This window comes from Marmota monax, unplaced genomic scaffold, assembly GCF_021218885.2.
Source record: "Marmota monax isolate L192 unplaced genomic scaffold, Marmota_monax_Labrador192_F-V1.1 WCK01_AAM20220418_F8-fsc00100, whole genome shotgun sequence".
In the NCBI taxonomy this organism is placed as follows: domain Eukaryota; kingdom Metazoa; phylum Chordata; class Mammalia; order Rodentia; family Sciuridae; genus Marmota; species Marmota monax.
This window is the reverse complement of record NW_026693872.1, coordinates 6,828,229-6,853,031: the sequence shown is the minus strand read 5'-3', so window position 1 is coordinate 6,853,031 and position 24,803 is coordinate 6,828,229. Positions and strand designations below refer to the sequence as shown.

The 24,803-nt window shown below is 44.8% G+C and overlaps 1 long non-coding RNA gene across 1 annotated transcript; it reads right to left on the bottom strand.

Annotated features, from left to right (window-relative positions):
- Nucleotides 1–17,715: 17,715 nt before the first annotated feature.
- On the bottom strand, nucleotides 17,716–22,700 carry LOC124105384 (uncharacterized). The gene is made up of 3 exons (XR_006855714.2): nucleotides 22,566–22,700; nucleotides 20,257–20,367; nucleotides 17,716–17,873 (listed from the first exon to the last, which is right to left on the bottom strand). It is a non-coding gene; the product is annotated as an uncharacterized LOC124105384 (long non-coding RNA).
- Between the last annotated feature and the right edge of the window lie 2,103 nt (nucleotides 22,701–24,803).

Below are 24,803 nucleotides of genomic sequence, written 5' to 3'. Positions count from 1 at the left end.
CGGGCGGCAGAAGTGCAACTTCACCCTTCACAGCCAGGTATCCCGACATAGGCCCTGGGCCCCACTTATATGTCCCTCTGGGGCGCCTGGTGGTGCTCACAGATATAGCCTGGATTAACAGCCCCAAAATTAATGGCAGCAGGGTGGCTGTGGTGGGTACAGCCACTAGGAACCTGTGGGCGAGCTAAGAAGCCAACCCTGGAGACAGTTGCTAACTGGCCCCGCCCCTTGATGAGACTCCGCCCTCCATGGCCCCTCCCTCAAACAGCCCCACCCACCTACTCTACCTCCCTGCACTGGACAGTTAGTCCAGTACACCCAATGGAAACCTCACTGCACCACGTTGTCTTCCTACCTCTCCCTTTCCTACCTTCATTATCAATCTCTCTGGCCACCTAGATTCTCAACTCCACAGTATATCCTACCACATAGCGCCCTGACTCCACTCACCTTCCACATGTCCTGGACAAGTCCTCCCAAGGGACTTTTCCCTCTAGACCCGCCCACATCTGTCCAGCCCTCGTTACCCCACCCCTGGGCTTCCTGCCGCTCCCTCTACAAACTGCTGCTGTTTCAAATGCGGGTCCTGGGGACTGCATGGGCACGCCATGGCCTTGTCCAAGGACACCGGCATATCTCTGGGGTGCAAAAGGAAGATGACACATGTCACCAGCAGGGCACATAGGTACAGACAAAGAGCCCCAAGTAGCAGCAGGATCTGCCTGATGTTACCGTGCCCCACGCAGTTGTTCACCCACCTATAGTGATAGTGAGACTCCTATGGGGAGAGGAGGCAGACCTCAAGGTTCTATCTAGCCTGGCCTCCATCACCCTCAAATGATCAGGCCTTGCCCAATCCAACCCTCTAGGCTGCCTGTTCTTGGCCCCACATATGGGCTCCCATCTCAGGGAGAACCTGGCATTTCCACTGTTAGAGCACAGTTAGGATGCCATGGCTCATCAGGTCACCGGTCATGAGTGAGGTCTTTAGAGACTAGACCTGCCTGGTGTCACCTGGAGCAGGATATACAATAACTCTGGGCCTCTATTTTCTCAGATACAAGATAAGGACATAAAGAACACCCTTCCCCAGCCAGGCTTCTGCACTTGTAAAACTGTGCAAGGTGTGCATATGAGAGAAGAGCACCCAGGAAACCCTCCAGCATGGACACCCAGATGAGGACAGGAAAGGATCCCCAGAACAGGGGAGCTGGCCTAAGGGTCTAGGTATCTAGCATCAACAAGCTAGGGGATGGGACAGGCACTGCCTTTCCCTCTCTGACTCCACCAGGCTCAGCACAGATGTGATGCCCTTTGAATGTCACTTCCTGTGTAAAAGGGCCAACCTCTCAGGACAAGTGCAGACACAGAGGCGATAAGAAATGTAAGTGATCAAGAGTGGCTGGGATCCACTTTTAAGCAGTGTGGGAAGATAGTCTCATACCCACTCCTTATGCTGTGAGGTTCCTGGTCCTGGCTAGGTGTCCAGTGATGGATTGGTGAGGGGACAGGGAAGAGGGGTGTTCACCTCCACACAAATATTACAATTCACAGTGGAAGGTCCTGGGTGGGTGATGGAAGAAGCAATGGGGGCACCTGAGTATCTGAAATGCCCTTCGATACATCCAAATGATGTATGCTGACTCAGGATTCTGCTCAAAGTAGCCTGGCATGGGAAGAGGTTTGGGCAGTGGCAGGAGGCCCTTCCATCATGTGGCTGCCAGAGGCAGACCCATAGCTTTTCTGGGCAACAAGAAGGATTGGGAAGAAGTAGGTAGGGAAATCCTGGCCCCTGTTGAGCAAGCTGACCACTCTGATGGGTTGGCAGTCTAAGAAGGGGGTTTCCAGCCACAAGAACTCTGTATGAAGCTCCCCCCTTTGGAATAGTGATCAGTGCTTGAAGTCATGTGTGAAATGGGAAGAGGTGAGTGTGGAAGGACTAATGTGGCTTGGAAGAGCCTGGTGGTCCCTCTGTCCAGACTGCCCGTCCCTCCCTTCCAAAGCAACTGGAAACCCTCCAGGATTCTGTATTTACACACCTCAGTAACTTGGGAAACAAAATGCCACAACCTAAGTAATGATGACATGAGGAGAATGGACCCTGAACCATAGGTGGGGTTAGCATTTCAGAAATTATTCCTGTAGGCATCAGCCCTTAGGATGCCACCTCCTTTTCTCAGGGGTCTGAGGCCTCACCTCAATGTAAGATGCCAGTGTCAGAGAAGTTCAGACACCCCAGGCTGCTGAAGGTGACCAGAAAGAGGAGGCCAGTAACCAGGGCAAAGTCCCACTCCCCACTCAGGGTAAGCCACCTGTACATGAAACCAGAGCCAGACTCAGTTGTAGTCTAGAGCAACCCAGAGCTCCCCATGAGGCCTGGCTCACCTGAGGTCAGATTCACAGACCTTAAGGACAGATCTAAATATCCAGGCAAGAGACAGATCATAGAGACTCCACCAAATGTCACCAGCATTACCAGCCTCCCACAGTTCCCTAAAAGCATCAGGTACTCTAAACCTCTGTGCTTCTAACTATAGATCCTTCTCCCCGCTCCTGACCCTGTCCACTTCCCTGCTTCTGCATTATCTCCTTTCTATGTCTTTGTAAGCAACTTGAAAGCTTGCATGGAGACTCACAGGAAGGCAAAAAAACACGCCACTGACATTCAACAGCAGCACCACGTTGAACGTGGCAGGAAGACTGGGTATGAACCAACATAACTGGATGTTGGGTTGGGGACTTCAAGTCATTGGAGAACTCCATGGCTTGGCCTCCTTTTCCCAGCAAAATAAAGCCACCAGTGACGTCTTCTGAGTTGCCACTCAGAGTGCTGTGACAACAGCAGGAAAGGAAAAGAGTATCAAAGGAACATAACAGAGTTTCCAGAATGGGGACTCTGGCTGCTTCCTGTGCCCTCTGATATCAACCCTCCCCTGCCCTCACATACACACTTGTAGTCTGGGACATCCTGCTCTTACAATGGTAGTTTTGTTGCAGCTTGTGAGGATGGGATGTGGTTTGTCTCACAAAGGTTCGTAGGCTGGAGGCTTGGTTCTCAGTGTGGCAGTGTTGAGGGGGTAGAACCTGCAAGAGGTGGGACCTAGTGGGAGGTAATTGTGCCACTGGGGATGAGGCCCTTGGAAGGGAGTAATGGACTTCTCATGGGCCCCCATTAGTTCCTGTGAGAGGGGGTTGTTCTAAAAAGGACAAGACTCATCCTCCCCAGTTTCTGGCTATGCAGTCCTCCCACCATGTTGCCATTCACCACGTTGTGATGACCCTCATCAAAGTTCAGTTGCAGGGGCTGCCAAATGTTGGACTCTGAGCTAAATAAACCTCATCTCTTTACAGAATACCCATGCCTGGTTATTTTGTTAGAGCAATAGGAAGCTGACTAATACAGAATCTCTGGGGAGATGTCATGGAGAGGAGTCGGCTGATTCTTATCCGCCTTTCAGGCCCAGTGCTAATTGAAGCAGGCAGTGCTCATTGCTCATCCCATCTCCTCTTCTTCCTTTTTGTTCAGACAGAGTTCCAGTTTGGGAAAGGAGGTAGCAATCTACCAACTAAATACCTTAGTTTCCCTCATTTCTGGGGTGGAAAACTATCACAATTTCAGAATTTCACAATTCTGGTGAAAAGGATGTGTGCAAATGTCTATTGAGGATTTCTGGAGAAGCTTTTGCATTTTCAATAAAAGGGAAGATGATGCAGTTGGCAGAGATCTGCCCCCCCACTTCCTTCTGTCTTGAGGCTAGACCTGCTGACTGGAGTGCCACTTGGGAGTGCCACCAAGAGTGCCATCCTTGAGGCAACAAGTCATGCTACCCAGACACTCCTTGGGATATTGTTGAGTCCCTGTCCTGTCCCTCAATGCCTCCACATGAGCTGCATATTATGAGAAAATAATTGTGTTTCTTTTATACTGACATGTGTCATTGTATTGGCCATGGAGCACCCTAAAACTCTGTGTTTGGCAGATTCTTCCCACCATAAGACTTGGTGAGGGACAGAAATCATCTTCCCATCCCAACTGGAGCTGAAAATGGCCATATACTTCTGGTATAGAAACCTGTGATCCAGGTGACATCAATTTCACTCTAGAACTGCCACCACCGACTGACTGAAAACTCTCTGCTGAGATGCAGCAACTGCACAGTTGTCTAAAGCCCATACGTAGTGACCCCCTTTTTCTGGATGGGAATTGGACCCAGGGGCACTGAGCTACATCTCCAGCCCTTTGTATTTTGAGACAGGGTCTCAAAACATTGCTGAAGCTGGCTTTCAACTTCCAATCCTCCTGCCTCAGCCTCCCAAGCCTGTGGCTTTAGAGGGATGTGCCACCACTGTGCCTGGCCAAGGAAAATTAAATGACGAAAGATAGATCAGGGCTGGTGGCATTGAGACCAGGGCAAAAGGACAGTCAGTGTAGATAAAGAAGGATTGGGTCAGAAGGATGGAGACTCTTTCAAAAGGAAATAAAATGCGAATATCTCCAGAGAACTTCCCCCTCCTCCATCCTGTTGCCAAAGTTACCTGCATCCAGGGAATTGTTTATCCCAGAAAGGAGTTAATGAGTACCCGCTCAGTTGTTCCCTTCCTGACATATGTAAAACAGTTAGGGTGTACCCGCTGGACGGCTCCCTTCCCACCTTTTGGCCACATAGGCAGGATGGAAGTAGAGGGATTTGACAAGAAAGAAAAATCTGAAATCTATTAAAGGTGCAAGACATCCCCACTCCCTTGAATACCAGCTCTGAATCCCCTCCTCTCCAGAGAACTCAATATCTGTCTCTCTCTCTCTCTCCCCCCCACCCCCGCTCCCATGTGTGTGTGTGTGGGGGGGGGGGGGTTCTATCCTTTAAATAAAACTTTTTACTCTTGCCTTAGTGTTTCTTGGGTGTTAATCTTCAACACTGGGAGGAACAGGACTTGATCCTGATTTTCTGGTTCCAGATCGGCCCCCTGCAGGGATTATCACCAGGATAAGCTCCTCCTCACCCCACTTCTTTCAGAGATGCACCTTTCTTTCTTTCTGGAAGACAATAATGGGCACATGTCAGCTAATTAAATGCAGTTATTGCAAGCCGCAGTTCTACCAGACTCAGGTGACAGGATTCATGACCTATGTGGCTTCTTATCAGCAATAGGAAAGGGTGAAAGTCCAATGTTGAGGGCCGCTCACCCTGGTGGTGGCCACTCTGTGGCTCCTGGGTCCTCCTCCGTGTCCCCGCCTTCCCTCGCGGTGGCCCGCCCTGTCTCCACCTCCCTCCGCAGCCCCCCGGGGCGGCGGCCTTCTCACCTGGTCCCAGGTGCCAACCAAGCTGTCCACGACGCCTCCTCCGGGCTCCGGCTGAGGCGAGAGCCTGCCTGGTCCACAGGCGGCATAGCAAGGAGCAAACCACTCTGAGGAGGCAAGATAGAGGGGCCGGACTCCACCCGCTCAGCTGATTGGCTCCTCTTCGGTGACGCTCATTGGGCTGTTTCCCCGCCCTTTCAGACCATGGAGCTGCTCATTGAGAGACTCTTTTGGCTCCGCCCACTCAACCCAGCCAATCTGCCTTAAGAGCGGGAAAATTGAAAATGACCTAAGAGTTCCAGTTGAGTGTGCTGGAGGGAAGTGCCAGAGGTGGCCATTGGGCTCTCAGGGAATTCCTGGAGAGCTCTCATGGTACAGCGTGGGTGCTAAAAATAAAGTTTGTTCCTGCTTGACGAGTGGCTTGTGAATTGTGCCCAGCCAGACTGCGGCAGTCCAGAGTGGTGTCACATATTCACCTCCTCTCTTCAAGACCCATTGTCACTGGGAAGGGATGAATGTTTTCCCTTCTTCCAAAGTTATGGGCCAGGCTATATGGGCTGTGACCAAACAGACTCCATTTTACCCTGAGACTCCATGTCATGAAAGAAGTGCTTCTCCCATGAGAAAACTCCACCTCTGCTATCTTGATCCTGTAGCACTCCTTGCTTAGAAACACAAATATTTCTGTTCTTAGGCAATGTCAAATTGTTCTTCTTTGGGTTCCCATTTTTCGTGGACAATCTACCCTCTCAGAGAATGCTTGTCTAGACATTAGTAACTATTTTTCACTTGTACCCAACCAGGGTCCCCTTCTACTTATGCTTTTAGATATCATGTGTTTGTTTATGATTTTGAATCATAGCTACAGCCACTTATGATTAATGTACTGGCATGATTTATTTATGGTATAAAAAGTATACTCAAACCCCTGGAGGGGGTCAAAGGGTATAGAATTGCAGTGTGGCTTTTCATCCAGCACAGGTAGATCCAGACAGCCAGTTGATGATTGAAGATGCTTTAAGATCCATTCAGTAATTTATTGCAATCTCTCTACAACACCTCCCTCTTTCCTCCCAGGTCACATTGTCTTGGGGGCTGTCATTTTCCATATCTTTCAGTTGGGACAAATGTGAGATTCTGGCTAGGGTCACTTCCCAGTGAAACTAAAAGGTTTCTCCCCCAGCTCCTGTCCCAATCCCATTTTGGGGTATCCTGTGGTGAGTAATGGATGAAGAGGTGCTCTACAAAAGCCCCAGTGACACACTTCCGGATGAACCCAACTCTACTCTCCCACATTCATTCCTCCTGAGCATTCCTCTCCCCTCTCTGACCAAACTCTACCCATTGAGAGAGGGGCATTACCTGGAGTGGTTCCTCAGGAAATGGCTGGGTTCCCTTTGTTTGCTTATGAAGCCTTTATAAACCTGTAAGGATTCTACCTACTGTTGTTTCTGTGCTCCATTGAGTTTCTGTGACTGCACAAGGGAGGCATTTTCAATTCACCCCTTCTGCAAACGTTAAGCATCTAACAACCATTAGCTGTCCTCCTTACCCTCCAGAGATTCCTTTGGCTCACAGAGTAGAGAAATATGTGCCACAAGGGTCACTTTTTCCAGTAGGTTATCACATTTGGACATTTATAGTGACAGGAGAGGTCAGTCATGCCTCTAAGTCTGAACTCTCCAGGGTCTTGGCATAAGGCAAAAAACAAAGACCCTTGTTCATTCGGCCAAATGATGCCAGCAATAGATTTGGCAGAACCAAGTGGTGAGAGACAGTTTTGCTGCCCATCAGAAGCTCATAGGGAGATGTTTCTAAAGAGACTGATTTTACCAAAGGGGAAAAAATGGTGAAAATGTCCTGTGTATGAGGTTTTGCCTCTTAAGCTTAGAAGAGTAGCCCACAGCTTTGGACAGAATTCAAATTGCCTGTTGAAAGCAAGGCAGTGATCCCTCTATTTGAGACTGTGGAGGCAGCCCTGAGGGTCTTTGAATTGCCTTGAAGACCATTTTTCCTTTGTCCCGAATAACAGTGTACATTCTTAATAAAATAACTCTATGGTTCATTCCTGTAAAATCCAAAGCTGACCACTGACTGCCTTCATTCCTCTCCTCTCCTTCCCCTTCAGTTCAAGCAGCAGTTTCCCACCTAGGATAACTGAGTACATCTGTGATTCACATCAAACAAAGCTCCCTATCAAATGGTAACTTGGCCACACTCTTAAGGTTCCATTTTCCACCTTGTGGAGAGGCTGTGAATTTCCATTTCCTTAAGTTCTGCTTTCTTTTTGTTTAACAATTCTGCCCTAAAGTCATTTCTCTCATGGCATTTTACTATTAGCCAATAAAAGGAGCCAGACCATTCCTTCAACACTTTGCTTAGAAATTTTCTCAACCAAATATCTAACTTTATGGCTCTCAGTTCTACCTTCCACCAAACACTAAGATACAAACATGATTTATAATATTGCCACTCTATAACAAGGATCACCTGTCCATGTTTCCAATAACATGTTCCTCATTTGCATCTGAGACCTCCTCAGAGGTGTCTATTGCCCAGATTTTCTCATGATTCCTTAAGTATTCTCTAAGACCACTCCTTCTCTGCAGTTATCCTCTTTTCTTCTGAGCCTTCATCAGATTTGCTTTCAACAATCCCTTCGATGTCATATCAGGTTTTTTCTATTTCCTTCCTTCCTTCCTCTCCAAGTAGAGGGGTTGTCGGAGGGGTAACAAGAGGGCACCCAGGCTTGGACTCTCCAACTCATTCCTTGAATAAATGGTTTGTACCATCAGGGCCCAAGTCTTATTTATAGGTAATCTTTGACAAAATATGTTTGTATGTATGTACACACACATCACTATGTGGAGAGATCTTACTTACATAGACCTCTTGAATGCGTGAATCTGAGTATATATTTTTTTAAGAAACGCATTGTGCACTGTGTATTTATTTTGAATTGAACTCTGTACTAATCCAATAACTTTATAATGCACACTTTTTACATGGTTCTTTGAAGAAAGTTTTACCATTCTTTTTAAAGGCCCAACATAAGAAGTTCACACACATATTTTGAAAACATGTTATAGGTAGATTGTAGATAAATAGATATATGATAGAAAGAGAACCAGTCCAAATTCATGGCCTTTCTGCCTGAACTGTTATATATAAAACAGAATGACTGCCAATTAGTTCAAAGAGCTATAATACAGTTTGACAGGCACTCTCTTTCATTTGTGTATTTGAAAATGCTAAGCCCCTTTACTGAACAAAATGACTTTTCCTGCTTGATTTGCCTGGAAAACTCAAACTTATCAAAAAGTAGCAATTGTTTTAACTGACTGCTTCCTGTGAGTTCCCTAATATGCTCAAGCTTGGCCAGTGTTAGAAAGTTAGTTAGGGTGACCAATTTCTTAGAAAATCAACCCAGGCCACAGTCATACCAGACAAAAATATCATAACATAATATAAACATTATTACTTTAATATAAAAAGATAAAATAGAGGTTTATTCGAAATTATTTATTAATCTATATTATTTGCTTTTCTGTTGCAAAATGTTATTATTTAAGCAAAAGAACAACAAGATAAACAGTGGCAATTAGTAGTAATTCATAGTAGCAATCAATGTGTGTGAGAATGATGTAGCATTCTTAGGATATTTCTATTCTCTAATACAGTAATTAATTTTAACTCTGTGTATGAAATATGGTATTTAAATGTTACTGACCATAATAATATATTCTGAAGATGAAGGCATTTAAAAAAGGGGAACATAGCAGGTGGGGATATAGCTCAGTTGGTAGAGTGCTTGCCTCACATGCACAAGGCCCCGAGTTTAATCCCTAGCACCATTAAAAACATAAAAGAGGAAGGCTGGAAGATGGCAGCAAGGGGAGTGCATTGCCCCCGTGTGCCTCGTCACTGTGTGGGAGAATGACAAGTCAGGACAGCTAAAGGCTATCTTGTTAGGAATTTCCAGCAATAGTGGGGTGCTCCGGAACCTGGAGGAAGGATTTCCATCGCACGAGGATCAGCTACGGGGGCTCAAACGCGAGAGATTTGTCACACGGAGGGTCACACTGCTTATTCAGCAAATCGCCCCGCGGCTAGAGTCTGCGGCGCGCGCTGGGAAACGAGGAGATAGCGACACAGGGATACAGCGCTGCAGTTTCTGCCAGCTGTGCAAGCACCGTACTCAGTGCTGAATTCTGGGTTCGAGATGGGGAAAGGAAGCGGTCCAATTCGGTTCTCCACACTGGTCAGACCACAGAGGAGGCCAGCGGCCACCATCTTGGAGAGCTGACGTCACCATCCCTGTTTTTGACTGACCGCAGCTCATTCAGCCATAGAACAGGTAATTTCAGGCTGCCATTCGCCTGCGGCTTGCAGACAAATTTCTCAGGATCAGTGCTAAATAACCCGTGGAAACTGCTTCTTGGAGCCTGCTCTTATCAGAGCATACACCGAGCACAGAGCGGCCGAGTTCCGGCTCCCGGAACTGCTCTGGCCCAGGGCTAAGGAGCCCGCGGAAACTGCTTCTCGGTCCGGGTCCTGCTGAGCACTGTGGAGGTAAATACCAACCGAGCCTTCGTGGTCAGTGGCAACAGGACTGAGACGGGCCTGTGAGGGCCGGTCAGGACTCACCCGTTGCTTTGGTCACCTGGCAAAGGGAACGAAATGCTGCCATTCGCATAGGATACCAACATGGCAGAGATCTGATGTCAACAGAAAGCGGTGGAGGAGAGAACTTCATCAATACCAGCAGCAACAGAAACAGTTGGTCTCCTGGTAGGGAGGGTGAGTCACAGACACCAGAGTCTCTCTCGCTTTGTCGTCGAGCCAGAGGGGAGGAGCCGGGCCACCACCCGCGCCAGGAGCAGGCCCAGCGGCTCGCCGGCGTGGTGGTCGCGTGACCCCAATTGGAGAGGGGGCGGAGCGGACCCGCCACCCGCGCCCGCAAGGTGGGCAGACCTGCGACCGACCGGCAGAACAGGCCCAGGGGTCCGCGGGCGTGGTAAACACCTCACACCAATTGGAGGAGGGACAGAACAGAGCCGCCGCCCACGCCTGCAAGGTAAGCAGACCTGCGACAGACCGGCGGATCAGGCCCAGCAGCCTGCCAGCATGGTATACACGTCACCCCAACTGGAGTAGGGGCAGAGCAGAGCCTTCGCCCGCGCCCGGATCAGGCCCAGCAGCCCGCCGGTGTGGTGGTCACATGAACCCAATTGGAGTGGGGGCGGAGCGGAACCGCCACACGTGCCCGCAGGGTGGGCAGACCTGCGACCAACCTGCAGATCAGGCCCAGTGGTCTGCGGGCGTGGTAGGAGGGGCATGGCAGAGCCGCCGCCCGTGCCTGCAAGGTAGGCAGACCTGCGACAGACCGGTGGATCAGGCCCAGTGGCCTGCCAGCATGGTACACACGTACCAGAGCAGAGCCACCACCCGCGCCAGGAACAGGCCCAGCAACCTGCCGGCATGGTAGTCACGACACCCCAATTGGAGTAGGGGCAGAGCAGAGCCGCCACCCGTGCCCGAAAGGTGGGCAGACCTGCGACCGACCAGCGGGACAGGCCCAGTGGCCTGCCGATGCGACAGACACATCACCCCATTTGGAGTAGGGGTAGAGCAGGGCCGCCGCCCATGCCCGCAAGGTAGGCAGACCTGCGACCGACCGGTGGAACAGGCCCAGCGGCCCGCCGGGGTGGTAGGCACGTCACCCCAATTGGAGTAGGAGCAGAGCAGAGCAGAGCCTTTGCCCACGCCCGGAACAGGCCCAGTGGTCCGCGGGTGTGGTAGACAAGTCACACCAATTGGAGGGGGGCAGAGCAGAGCCGCCGCCCGCGCCTGCAGGGTAGGCAGACCTGCAACCAACTGGAAGATCAGGCCCGGTGGCCTGCCAGCGTGGTACACACGTCACCCCAATTGGAGTAGGGGCAGAGCAGAGCCACCGCCCACGCCCGGAACAGGCCCAGTGAACTGCCGGCATGGTAGTCACGACATCCCAATTGGAGTAAGGGCAGAGCAGAGCCGCCGCCCGCGCCTGCAAGGTAGGCAGACCTGCGACCGACAGGCCCAGGGGTCCACGGGCGTGGTAAACACCTCACACCAATTGGAGGAGGGACAGAGCAGAGCCGCCGCCCGCGCCTGCAACGTAGGCAGACCGCCACCCGACCCTGCAAGGGAGACTTTTCAACTATACAAGAGCAATATAAATATATAGGGGGAAAAATTTTCAAAAACACAACAGTTTCACCAAGCAGAAAGAAACGTAAACAGTATGAAAAGACAAGGAAAGAAAGGACCAGAAGCAATGCAGGTCAACTCAACTTTAGAAGAGGTAACAGCTGCAGCAGATGGAATGTCAGATAAAGAATTCAGGATATACATGCTTCAGATGATCTGGAGTATCAAGGAAGACATTAGACAGCAAAATCAGACAATGAAAGATCACTTCAACAATGAATTACACAAACAAATCCAGGAGGCAAAAGATCAACTATACAGGGAGATAGAGGTTATAAAAAACAAACAAACAGAAATCCTAGAAATGCAGGAAGCAATAAACCAACTTAAAAACTCAATTGAGAATACTACCAGCAGAGTAGAACACTTAGAAGATAGAACATCAGACAATGAAGACAAAGTATTTCAACTTGAAAAGAACATAGACAGCTCAGCAAGACGGTTAAGAAACCATGAGCAGAACATCCAAGAAATATGGGATAACATAAAGAGACCAAACTTAAGAGTCATTGGGATACAGGAAGGTATAGAACTCCAAACCAAAGGAATGAGAAATCTATTCAATGAAATACTACGAGAAAACTTCCCAGACTTGAACAATGAGACAGAATCCCAAATCCTAGAAGCCTACAGGACGCCAAATGTGCAAAATCATAAGAGATCCACACCTAGACACATTATAATGAAGATGCCCAACATACAGAATAAGGAGAGAATTTTAAAAGCTACAAGAGAAAGGAAGCAGATTACATTTAGGGGCAAGCCAATCAGGATAACAGCTGATCTTTCAACACAGACTCTGAAAGCTAGAAGATCCTGGAATAACATATTTCAAACACTGAAAGAAAATGGGTTCCAACCAAGAATTGTGTATCCAGCAAAATTAAGCTTCAGGATGGAAGATGAAATTAAAACCTTCCACGATAAACAAAAGTTAAAAGAATTTGCAACTAGAAAACCATCTCTTCAAAACATCCTCAGCAAAACTTTACAGGAAGAGGAAATGGAAAATAACAATGAAAACCAACAATGGGAGGTAGGACAGTAAAGGGGGGGAAAATAATCAAAGAGGAAAACAAACCATGTTTAGTAACAGAAACAAACAAATATGGCTGGAAGAACAACCCATATCTCAATAATAACCCTAAATGTTAATGGCTTAAACTCACCAATTAAGAGACACAGGCTAGTAGAAAGGATCACAAAACAAGACCCAACAATATGCTGCCTACAGGAGACACATTTGATAGGAAAAGACATACATAGGCTGAAGGTGAAAGGTTGGGAAAAATCATATCACTCATATGGACTTCGGAAACAAGCAGGTGTGTCCATACTCATATCAAATAAAATAGATTTCAAGCCAAAGTTAATCAAAAGGGATAAAGAGGGACACTACATACTGCTTAAGGGAACCATACACCAACAAGACATAACAATCATAAATATATATGCCCCAAACAATGGTGCAGCTATGTTCATCAAACTCTTCTCAAGTTCAAGAGTCTAATAGACCACCATACAATAATCATGGGAGACTTCAACACACCTCTCTCGCCACTGGACAGATCTTCCAAGCAAAAGTTGAATAAGGAAACTATAGAACTCAATAACACAATTAATAACCTAGACTTAATCGACATATATAGAATATACCACCCAACATCAAGCAGTTACACTATTTTCTCAGCAGCACATGGATCCTTCTCAAAAATAGATCATATATTATGTCACAGGGCAACTCTTAGACAATATAAAGGAGTAGAGATAATACCATGCATCTTATCTGATCATAATGGAATGAAACTGAAAATCAACAATAAAAGAAGGAAGGAAAAAGCATACATCACTTGGAGAATGAACAATAGGTTACTGAATGATCAATGGGTTATAGAAGACATCAAGGAGGAAATTAAAAAATTCTTAGAGATAAATGAAAACACAGACACAACATATCGGAATCTATGGGACACATTGAAAGCAGTTCTAAGAGGAAAATTCATTGCTTGGAGTGCATTCCTTAAAAAAAGAAAAAACCAACAAATAAATGATCTCATACTTCATCTCAAAATCCTAGAAAAAGAAGAGCAAAACAACAGCAAAAGAAGTAGAAGGCAAGAAATAATTAAAATCAGAGCTGAAATTAATGAAATCGAAACAAAAGAAACAATTGAAAAAATTGACAAAACTAAAAGTTGGTTCTTTGAAAAAATAAACAAAATCGACAGACCCTTAGCCATGCTAACGAAGAGAAGAAGAGAGAGAACTCAAATTACTAGCATATGGGATGAAAAAGGCAATATCACAACAGACACTTCAGAAATACAGAAGATAATCAAAAATTATTTTGAATCCTTATACTCCAATAAATTAGAAGATAGTGAAGGCATAGATAAATTACTTAAGTCATATGATCTGCCCAGATTGAGTCAGGAGGATATAGACAACCTAAACAGACCAATATCAATTGAGGAAATAGAAGAAACCATCAAAAGACTACCAACTAAGAAAAGCCCAGGACCGGATGGGTATACAGCAGAGTTTTACAAAACCTTTAAAGAGGAACTAATACCAATACTTTTCAAGCTACTTCAGGAAATAGAAAAAGAGGGAGAACTTCCAAATTCATTCTACGAGGCCAACATCACCCTGATTCCTAAACCAGACAAAGACACTTCAAAGAAAGAAAACTACAGACCAATATCTCTAATGAACCTAGATGCAAAAATCCTCAATAAAATTCTGGCGAATCAGATACAAAAACATAACAAAAAAATTGTGCACCATGATCAAGTAGGATTCATCCCTGGGATGCAAGGCTGGTTCAATATATGGAAATCAATAAATGTTATTCACCACATCAATAGACTTAAAAATAAGAACCAAATGATCATCTCCATAGATGCAGAAAAAGCATTCGACAAAGTACAGCATCCCATTCTGTTCAAAACACTAGAAAAACTAGGGATAACAGGAACATACCTCAATATTGTAAAAGCAATCTACGCTAAGCCTCAGGCTAGCATCATTCTGAATGGAGAAAAATTGAAGGCATTCCCTCTAAAATCTGGAACAAGACAGGGATGCCCTCTCTCACCACTTCTGTTCAACATAGTTCTCGAAACACTGGCCAGAGCAATTAGACAGACAAAAGAAATTAAAGGCATAAAAATAGGAAAAGAAGAACTTAAATTATCACTATTTGCAGGTGACATGATTCTATACCTAGCAGACCCAAAAGGGTCTACAAAGAAACTATTAGAGCTAATAAATGAATTCAGGAAAGTGGCAGGATATAAAATCAATGCGCATAAGTCAAAGGCATTCCTATATATCAGCGACAAATCCTCTGAAATGGAAATGAGGACAACCACTCCATTCACAATATCTTCAAAAAAAATAAAATACTTGGGAATCAACCTAACAAAAGAGGTGAAAGACTTATACAATGAAAACTACAGAACCCTAAAGAGAGAAATAGAAGAAGATCTTAGAAGATGGAAAAATATACCCTGTTCATGGATAGGCAGAACTAACATCATCAAAATGGCGATATTACCAAAAGTTCTCTATAGGTTTAATGCAATGCCAATCAAAATCCCAATGGCATTTCTTGTAGAAATAGAGAAAGCAATCATGAAATTCATATGGAAAAATAAAAGACCCAGAATAGCAAAAACAATGCTAAGCAGGAAGTGTCAATCAGGCAGTATAGCGATACCAGACTTCAAACTATACTACAGAGCAATAGTAACAAAAACAGCATGGTACTGGTACTAAAACAGGTGGGTGGACCAATGGTACAGAATAGAGGACACAGAAACCAATCCACAAAACTACAACTATCTTATATTTGATAAAGGGGCTAAAAGCATGCAATGGAGGAAGGATAGCATCTTCAACAAATGGTGCTGGGAAAACTGGAAATCCATATGCAACAAAATGAAACTGAATCCCTTTCTCTCGCCATGCACAAAAGTGAATTCAAAATGGATCAAGGAGCTTGATATCAAATCAGAGACACGCCGTCTGATAGAAGAAAAAGTTGGCTCCAATCTACATACTGTGGGGTCGGGCTCCAAATTCCTCAATAGGACACCCATAGCACAAAAGTTAATAACTAGAATCAACAAATGGGACTTACTCAAACTAAAAAGTTTTTTCTCAGCAAAAGAAACAATAAGAGAGGTAAATAGGGAGCCTGCATCCTGGGAACAAATCTTTACTCCTCACACTTCAGATAGAGCCCTAATATCCAGAGTATACAAAGAACTCAAAAAATTAGATAATAACAAACGACCCAATCAACAAATGGGCCAAGGACCTGAACAGACACTTCTCAGAGGAGGACATACAGTCAATCAACAAGTACATGAAAAAATGCTCACCATCTCTAGCAGTCAGAGAAATGCAAATCAAAACCACCCTAAGATACCATCTCACTCCAGTAAGATTGGCAGCCATTATGAAGTCAAACAACAACAAGTGCTGGTGAGGATGTGGGGAAAAGGGTACACTTGTACATTGCTGGTGGGACTGCAAATTGGTGCAGCCAATTTGGAAAGCAGTATGGAGATTTCTTGGAAAGCTGGGAATGGAGCCACCATTTGACCCAGCTATTCCCCTTCTCGGTCTATTCCCTAAAGACCTAAAAAGAGCATGCTACAGGGACACTGCTACATCGATGTTCATAGCAGCACAATTCACAATAGCAAGACTGTGGAACCAACCTAGATGCCCTTCAATAGACGAATGGATAAAAAAATATGTGGCATTTATACCAATGGAGTATTACTCTGCATTAAAAAATGACAAAATCATAGAATTTGCAGGGAAATGGATGGCACTGGAGCAGATTATGCTAAGTGAAGCTAGCCAATCCCTAAAAAACAAATGCCAAATGTCTTCTTTGATATAAGGAGAGTAACTAAGAACAGAGTAGGGACAAAGAGCATGAGAAGAAGATTAACATTAAACAGGGATGAGAGGTGGGAGGGAAAGGGAGAGAGAAGGGAAATTGCATGGAAATGGTAGGAGACCCTCAGGGTTATATAAAAGTACATACAAGAGGAAGTGAGGGGAAAGGGAAAATAATACAAGGGGGAGAAATGAATGACAGTAGAGGGGGTAGAGAGAGAAGAGGGGAGGGGAGGGAGGATAGTAGAGGATAGGAAAGGCAGCAGAACACAACAGACACTAGTATGGCAATATGTGAATCAATGGATGTGTAACTGATGTGATTCTGCAATCTGTATATGGGGTAAAAATGGGAGTTCATAACCCACTTGAATCAAAGTGTGAAATATGATATATCAAGAACTATGTAATGTTTTGAACAACCAACAATAAAAAATTAAAAAAATAAAAATAAAAAAAATAAAAACTAAAAAAAAAATAATAAAAGAAAAGAAAAAGAGAACATAAATACAATTGGACCAGTTGAAGAGTTACCTGTGTTCATTAAAAATAACGTGCTTCTTTCTGTCCCTCATGACCCAATAATATATTTTATATGCTTCCTGTTTTCTTTTCCAATATTATTTTTCAAAACTCCCTTCAACCTTTAGGTCACCCTTCTTTCCTTTCATGTAGTGGTAAAACTAAAGACAGCCAAATATAGAATTTGCTTTGGCTTATACCTCTGCTCTTCCCAAACCAGTTTAATGTGATGACATCAAGCTAAATATCTTCTCAGAAAGTGTTTGAGCATGGAGTAGTTGGAAGAGCAAACATTTTTGCCTTCAGATGTTTGAAATTTCCAACCCCCGAGCAGTGCCCATTCACCTAGTACCTACAGGTTTGTTTGGGGAGCCCAGGTGTTTGTTGTTCCTCTTGATATTTGACCAGAAACAATGATGGCCCTCTTACAGATGCACATCTAAGGAGATGCACATTTCTGTAAAGTCAAAATTTTAATTCAATATTTCTGCACATTGTGAGAAAACTGAAAAATGAACAAAGCTTTCATTATGGAAAATTTCAATATCACAGCAAGCAAAACATACCCTTTCCAGCAGTGTTATGTACATGGTAGGCAGGATTGTTAGCAGGTAAGATCTTTTCATTTTCTTTATAAAGAAGTTTATAGACAGAACAGAGTTTGCCTAAATTACATGTACTGTCTGCCAAATACATGCACGCAAGAGTGAAGATGCTTATGTTTAGGTAAAATAACAACAATCTTTGGTTTTCTTCAATTTTATTAGAATTTTCATTGAAACCAAGAAGGTGGTTCTTTCTTTCTCTCCCAGCCTCTTCAGTAGCCACATTAACTCTCCTCTGCCCAGGCCTGGCCCCTGGCTCCAATCAGTCCACCTCCTGCTTCCTAGATAAGGGAGAAGACATGAGACACTCATCTCCTCCTCATCCCCATGTGTGCTCCCGTGCATTCTCTGTACCCTCATTCTTTCTGCAAAACATGCTCTTTGGATACAGGACTGGAGGAGGCAAGCAAAGCACTTGTAGCTCAGTGGTAGAGTGCTTGCCTACCACGTGTGAGGCATTGGGTTTGATCCTTAGCACAACGTACAAATGAATAAAATAAAGATCCATTGACAACTAAAAAAAAAGTTTTAAAAAAGTCTTTTTCAAAAAAAGCATGAAAGAACATAATTCTCAATGTATTCTTTAAATACAGTATTTTTAATTGAAGTTAATAGTAAAAATTATCAGCATTTCAAATAAGGCAGGGTCCAATTCTGCATGTACACAACCCTCTCTCCATCCTGATGACTGTAGCTCTACCTGAGTACTTCCTGAGTGCTTCTAACTAGTAGATGATCTTGATTGTGCATTCATAGCTACATCTGAAACAGTTTTACCAAACAATATTTACCCTTACTATTTATCCTATATAGTTTCCAGTATCCCTCCCCCGCCCCCCAATTCTGGTGGCAACTCACTAAGTGGATTCCATGAACAATTAATTAGTGGAGACCTGTAATTTGAAGAAAACACCAGTAGAGGGATCCACAGTTCTATCCTTAACTTGATACTTGGCAAAACAAAAGTAAATCCCCAAATTCCAGATAAGTAGGTGATATAATCCAAAAGCATGACTAGTGGATTAAAATTGGGGGATATTATATGACTATCAAAAAAAAACACCTATGTCATTTAATCATCCAATGTGACTCCAGATTTCTCCTTTTTAGGGAAGTGTAATGAAACGTGCTTATTTAAATGTATCTCTAGCTCCTCTATGTAAATGCACTCAAATTTACGTCTCTTATTCTAGTCTGAATACACAGTCTCATCTGTATTAGGAAACAGGACTACTGTTCTAACTAAATAATCAGTCCAAGATTCAAAATACCCCATAAAACTGATGAGTTTAAGTTTTGAACATAACTGATAAAGTTCCTCTAAGAAGCTACAGTAAAAATCGGTCACTATGCCTTTTACTTTTGCTTTTTAAATCCCAAAGTAGGATGATTCTTGGTTCTTGTCCAGGAATGGCCAAGCAAAGAAAGATTAAATTATCTGTAAATTATTTATGTTGTATCAGTTTCTACATTCTATTTTTAACTACCTTCTTGTGGTGATATATTCCTGACTAAAGCAATTTGTTCCTGTTAAAACCAGTCCAGAAGCCAAACTGCTGTCACAAATCACTCAGAGTTGACTGGAAAACTTGTAATTTCAACTCCATGAATTTTTCTCAGTAAATCCATTGATACTGGGAAGTGTGAATAACTACTATTTAGTAGTAATTACTTATCCTATCTGCCTAAGAAGGGAGCAACCAACCTGAAGATCAAATTTATAAACCACATTTTAAGTGTGGAAAAGTTCTGTATCCAGTTGTTATACCATTTATTAATTCAAATTTGAAGTCTTCCAATTTGCTTGGCTCCTCTAGAGAAGATAAAATTTTACTCAATAGCTGTCTTTGGGCGTTTGATGACTGTGACTAGCCATGACAGGCTGATGTCATAGGCAAAGATGAGAGATTTTTCACACACACACACACACACACACACACACACACACACTAAAACTACAGAGAATTAATTCTTGATCAAAGTTAGCCCAAAGACTAAATTGCAATTTTGTGTGAATGCTGGGCAAAGGGAAAACTTGGGTTATGTTGCCATCTCTCTGTTGGCAACTTAAGACCTACTCTGTCAATTCGGTGACAAGATCCCCAGCTACATAAACTAGTTTATGTGTTTGGTCAGAGGTAAGCAGGAGTGCACAATTCTGGTCATTGGTATGAAGGAATAAAGGCAGGAAACAGCCAAATGAACAAATAGACAAACATAAGCCCAAATATTTAGTTTTTTTTAAAAAAAAAGGATTATAGAGTGTCAATGTATTTTAAAGGAGTTATGTTAAAACCCATTTTAAATTCTCAGGACCTAGTTTGTGCAGAATTTCAAACCAATAAAAAAGCTGACATATAAAACAGGTCTCAGAAAGTTCAGACTCTTGCTTTTCTCCATCACTCCTGAGTCAGCGCTCTTGAGACACAGTTGTCTTGCTGATGGGTCTGCTTGTTATTCTGAATGCCATTCTTGTCTTGTCAGTGTTTTTCTTGGCCCCTTAGGAAACACAGGTCTCCTTTGGCACGTTCCTTCCCATGTGTACTACACGCCAGGCACTGTTCCAAGTGCTTCACATCCCTGGTAACTCTTCAAGCCTCCCAACAAACTATGAGGGAGAAATGATCTCCCTGTTTTACAGAAGAAATGGAAACACCAAGATACCTGGTTAACCATGTCACCTCCATCAGGTTCCAGACCCTGTGGCAGTTCAGAGCAGAGAAGTGCTCCCATCAGTCCCCAAGGTGCTCACTGGCCTTCCTGGCACAGCTCCTCCTGTAGTTCCCATCAGGATGGGAGGGCAGAAAAGTGGGTGGGGCAGTGTCAAGAGCCCAGATCCTTAAAGTCAAAGAATTTCCTTCTCTGTCTGAACTTTGCATTCATTTATGCTTCACCCCCACCTCATTTTGTTAGCACCTGTCCTCATTTTCTTCATAATGTATCCTTTTCCTAACCCTCCACCTTAATATATTTAAATAACTCCACTCAATAAAAGCCACCCTAAAAAATTTTCCCCAGGGAGAAAGTTGGAGGACCCCAGGAAGAGGACCTGGACTGGCACTTGCTGCTGCTGTCAGGCATGAGGGGAGTTCAGAGAAAGAGAACAGGAAGAGGAGGAGGAGAGAAAAGCATAGCATAAAGCATAGCCTATCTATCAGAGAGTGTGTCTTAAGAGAAATTTATCTTAATGAACTTATATGGGGCTGTACAGTTAGAGACATGTTTCTTCCTACCCCAGAAAAATTTGCTTTATTAGAAAGCAAAATTAAAACTTAAAATCTATTTTGCATCCTTTTTTTTTTTTTTTTTTTGGTACTGAGGATTGAACCCAGAGGTGCTTAACCACTGAGCCACATCCCCAGCTCATTTTTATATTTTATTTAGAGATAGGGTTTCACTGAGTTGTTTAGGGCCTCACTAAATTGCTAAGGTTGTTGTTGAACTTGAGATCCTCCTGCCTCAGCCTCCAGAGCCTCTGGGATTGTAGACATGTGCCAGGTACCTGGCGTGATTGCTTTCTTAGAGCACCGCATCATGTTTTTTCAATCCTTCCATTTTTATTGTAGATCCCACACAGGGGCATGGCTCAGCACTCAGTATTATTTAGTTTCAGTGCAAAGTGTAGAGTTTATTGCCTCAAAGTATAAAACATTATTTGCCCATCGAACCACAAAGAGTACTAATTTATAATTTATATCTACAACTTGTTATAAAACCACCAGCATTAATCAATACTCAGGTAATTCATTGTTGAATAGAGAACTGATCTCATCTGCTCTTTTGCTCCATCCACTCCAAATATCAATCCTGAGCAGAAGCAGCCAATATATGGAATACTGTATATATTGTATGCTCAAATGCCCACACAAGTTTATCTTCCTTTCAGGTACTACTCACTTAAGTTCCCATGTCAGAGTTGTACCTGCAAAAATACATAGGACCCCACCCCAATAACCTGTGGACTAACAGTCACACATTCAAAATTTAAAACCCACATAATCTTACATATAATAAATCAGCCATATAAATAAACACTCCCAGAGTAAGTCAGGAGATTGTTGAAAGTATGTTGGGCTTTTTGTGGAAGAGAAGACAAACAGCGTATAGATGAGAGCTGCAGACAGCCAGAATGACCCAGAATGCTCCTCCTGAGGCCCACACCTGGACTCACACACAGGGAAGCAGGAGGGAAGGGAGGACCCTTTGCCCATCTGGAAACATTTTCTAGAGGAAACTGGATCCCCAGGGAAAGCCTTAAAGGATATAAACAGAGTAGTAGGGTTTATGGTTCAGAACAAAGTGTTTCTGGTGAAAGAAATAGAGTATAGCTGGGCATGGTGGCACATGTCTATAATTCCAACAACTCTGGAGGCTGAGACAGGAAGATTATAATTTGGAGGCCAGGCTCAGCAACTTAGTCAGGTCCTCAGCAACTTAATGAGACCCGGACTCAATAAAAAATAAATAAGACTGGGGACAAATCTCAGTGATAAATCATCTCCTGGTTAAAACCCTAGTACATCCCCCACAAAAAAAAAATTGTTGTATAGGTGATAGTCTGAGATCATCACCAAACTGGGAACTGGGGAGATGGCCAAGACTGACTCCAACATCATGCAGGATCACCTTTGGTGGTGCTCTTGCAATGAATGCAAGATACATGTCAGACCGTGTCTCATCAGAACATTGTAAGAATCTACAATATTGGTAATCACACTTGTGATTGGGAAAAAAGCGCTCCAGACCTTTAACTCAGGCTGGGGTGGAAGAGTTTGAAAACAGAAATAAGATAGTTGCCATACAAAGGAGTTGAAGTTTGCTAGTAGTTTACATTGAAATTTGGAATACCATTTTCCTATTCCTTAGGCTCCAAGGGCTTCAGCTTCACAGCCAGCCCGACATCCGGGGCTTCCCCCAACACATGTGCAAACACAAACTCCCATGTTTCAAAGTCAACCGATGATACTCCTTACCTTCTGTAAGGGTGCAGACTTGCCACACCTTGGGAGGGCCTGAGTTGCACACCTGGGCCCAAGGAGGTCTTTAAGATGTTATGTTGGCCCCCAGGTGGTGCCCTGCTCCACCTGAAGGCACACAGCCTCTGACATGTACCTGGGAAGCAACAGGCCAAATGCAAGGAGTCACTGCCCACCTTGGCCTGGTGTCCCTGACCACTCTCACCCCTCAGCTGGGAAAGCACAGAGCCCAGGTCTCTCATCCAGGAGCCTTATCCAGGCTGCAATTCCCCTCTACCACATTTCTTGGGGCAAGAATCTAAAACACCAAGAAAGAATAAATTTCCCAGAAACTCCCAGAATGCCCTAGAGAAAATCCCAAAGCAAAGGAACAGGAAGTGTTAAGGCCTGGGAGCTGGGGACAGGGACCAGGAAAATAGACCCAGCGTCATCCCACACCACCAGCCCCAGGGTCCATCACTTGAGCCTTTGGTTTACCAACCACTTGGATCCCAAGGGTGCGCAGAGAATGATGAAACAGTTTCTTCTGTGGCCCACATCATATGGGTTATCATGCTGGAGGGAAATGAGAAAGGGAAGAGGAGCTCAGAATCAGCAGGACTGGGCAAGGCCATCTCCCAGTGACCCTCGCTAAATTGGTCAGTTAAGACAGGGCTCAACATGGCAAGGCTCCAAGAGTGACCAGGGCCTCCTGCCTTCCCAGGCTCCAAGGAAGAGTGACCTCCCTCGACCCACTTGTGAGCAGCTCTCCCTAGACAGTGCTGACCCAGCACCCACCTCTCCTGCCTTCTCAGGGCTCCTCATCCCCTTGTGCTTCCCTTTGCAGGATCTTTGCTCTGTCTCCATTGGCCACACCTTTCCTCTCACCTAATCCTTCCAGGTACCTTTTAAGATCTTTCTAGGGTGTTCTGCTCAACTGATCGAAAGATGGTGTCACCACCCTGCTCCCACTTTACTCTTTTATCTCTCGATTTTTTCTAAAAATCTACTTCATTGAATTTAACTATCTGGGCAACTAGTAGCAGCAGGGGATGCACAGACATATTTTCCTAGTCAAAAATCAAATTTGCCAGAAAAATCTGAGCTGAAGACCTTCAGTACACAAAGCAGGAAAGGTCAACCTCAAAGGTCATGTCCTTCCCTAGACACTGTCTTCTCCTCTCCCTTATTCTACTTTCTCTTTCCCCTGAGTTCATCCATCACCCTCAACCCCTCCTCCTTCCAGACCAGGTGGAGTTTCAATCCAACTTCATGAGCTTTAGGTAGCAAATATTCTGTTATAATGGCAAGTGGCCCAGCAGCACCTCTATCCACCTCTATACAGCACCAGTGTTATTCTGATTGCAGGTTGTTGATCAACACAAGTGCATGACATACTTACTCATCTCTAAACCCGTCCCTCAAGTAACTTCCACCCAGCACACAGTAGGCTTTCAATGCAATGTACCCAGAAGGAGAATGGCCACCGACGCTCCAGGGTATAGAGATATCTGAGTTGCATCTTCAGAGGTGGGTCTCGAAGGACTCATGAAGCTACATCAGGGCCAAGGACAGTGGAAAAACCACACAAAGTGCCTAATTGCAGAGGTACAAGACACCTCCACACAGTCGAGGACACAGGCACTCAGACCACTTACCTGGTCCTCTTAGGGTCGCCTGGCTACGCCCACGACCACTCCATTGAAGAACAACTGCAGGATGAGGGGTAGCAGGAGGGCCCCAGCAGGTACAGCCACTAGGATGCTGTGCACAGGCTAAGAAGTGAAGCCATGGAATAGCTCCTCTCTGGCCCCGCTTTTCTACCCAACTCCTCCCTCACTCCCTCCCACCCCAGGTAGCATCACCCACACACTCTCCCTCCCTGGACTGGACAGTTAGTCCAGTACACCCAAGTGAAACCTCACTCCACCACACTGTCCACCCACATGTCCCTTTTCAACTTTTATTACCCTATTCTGTGGCCCCCCTAGATTCTTAACTCCACAGGCATCCTACCCGGCCCATGTCACTGATCCCACTGGCCTTCCACATCTCCTTCACAAGTCCTCCCAAGTGACTTCTCCCTCTAGCCCTGCCCTTGGTCTCCTCTGTCCCTACTTGGCTGTTTGCCCCTCCCTCCCCACCACACCAGCTCTTCTCAGGGTGGGCCCTTGGGACTGTGTGGCTACGTCATGGTATAGTCCAGGAATGCCATGTGCCTCCTCTGCATGATGAAAACCACGCAGGTGGTCAGCA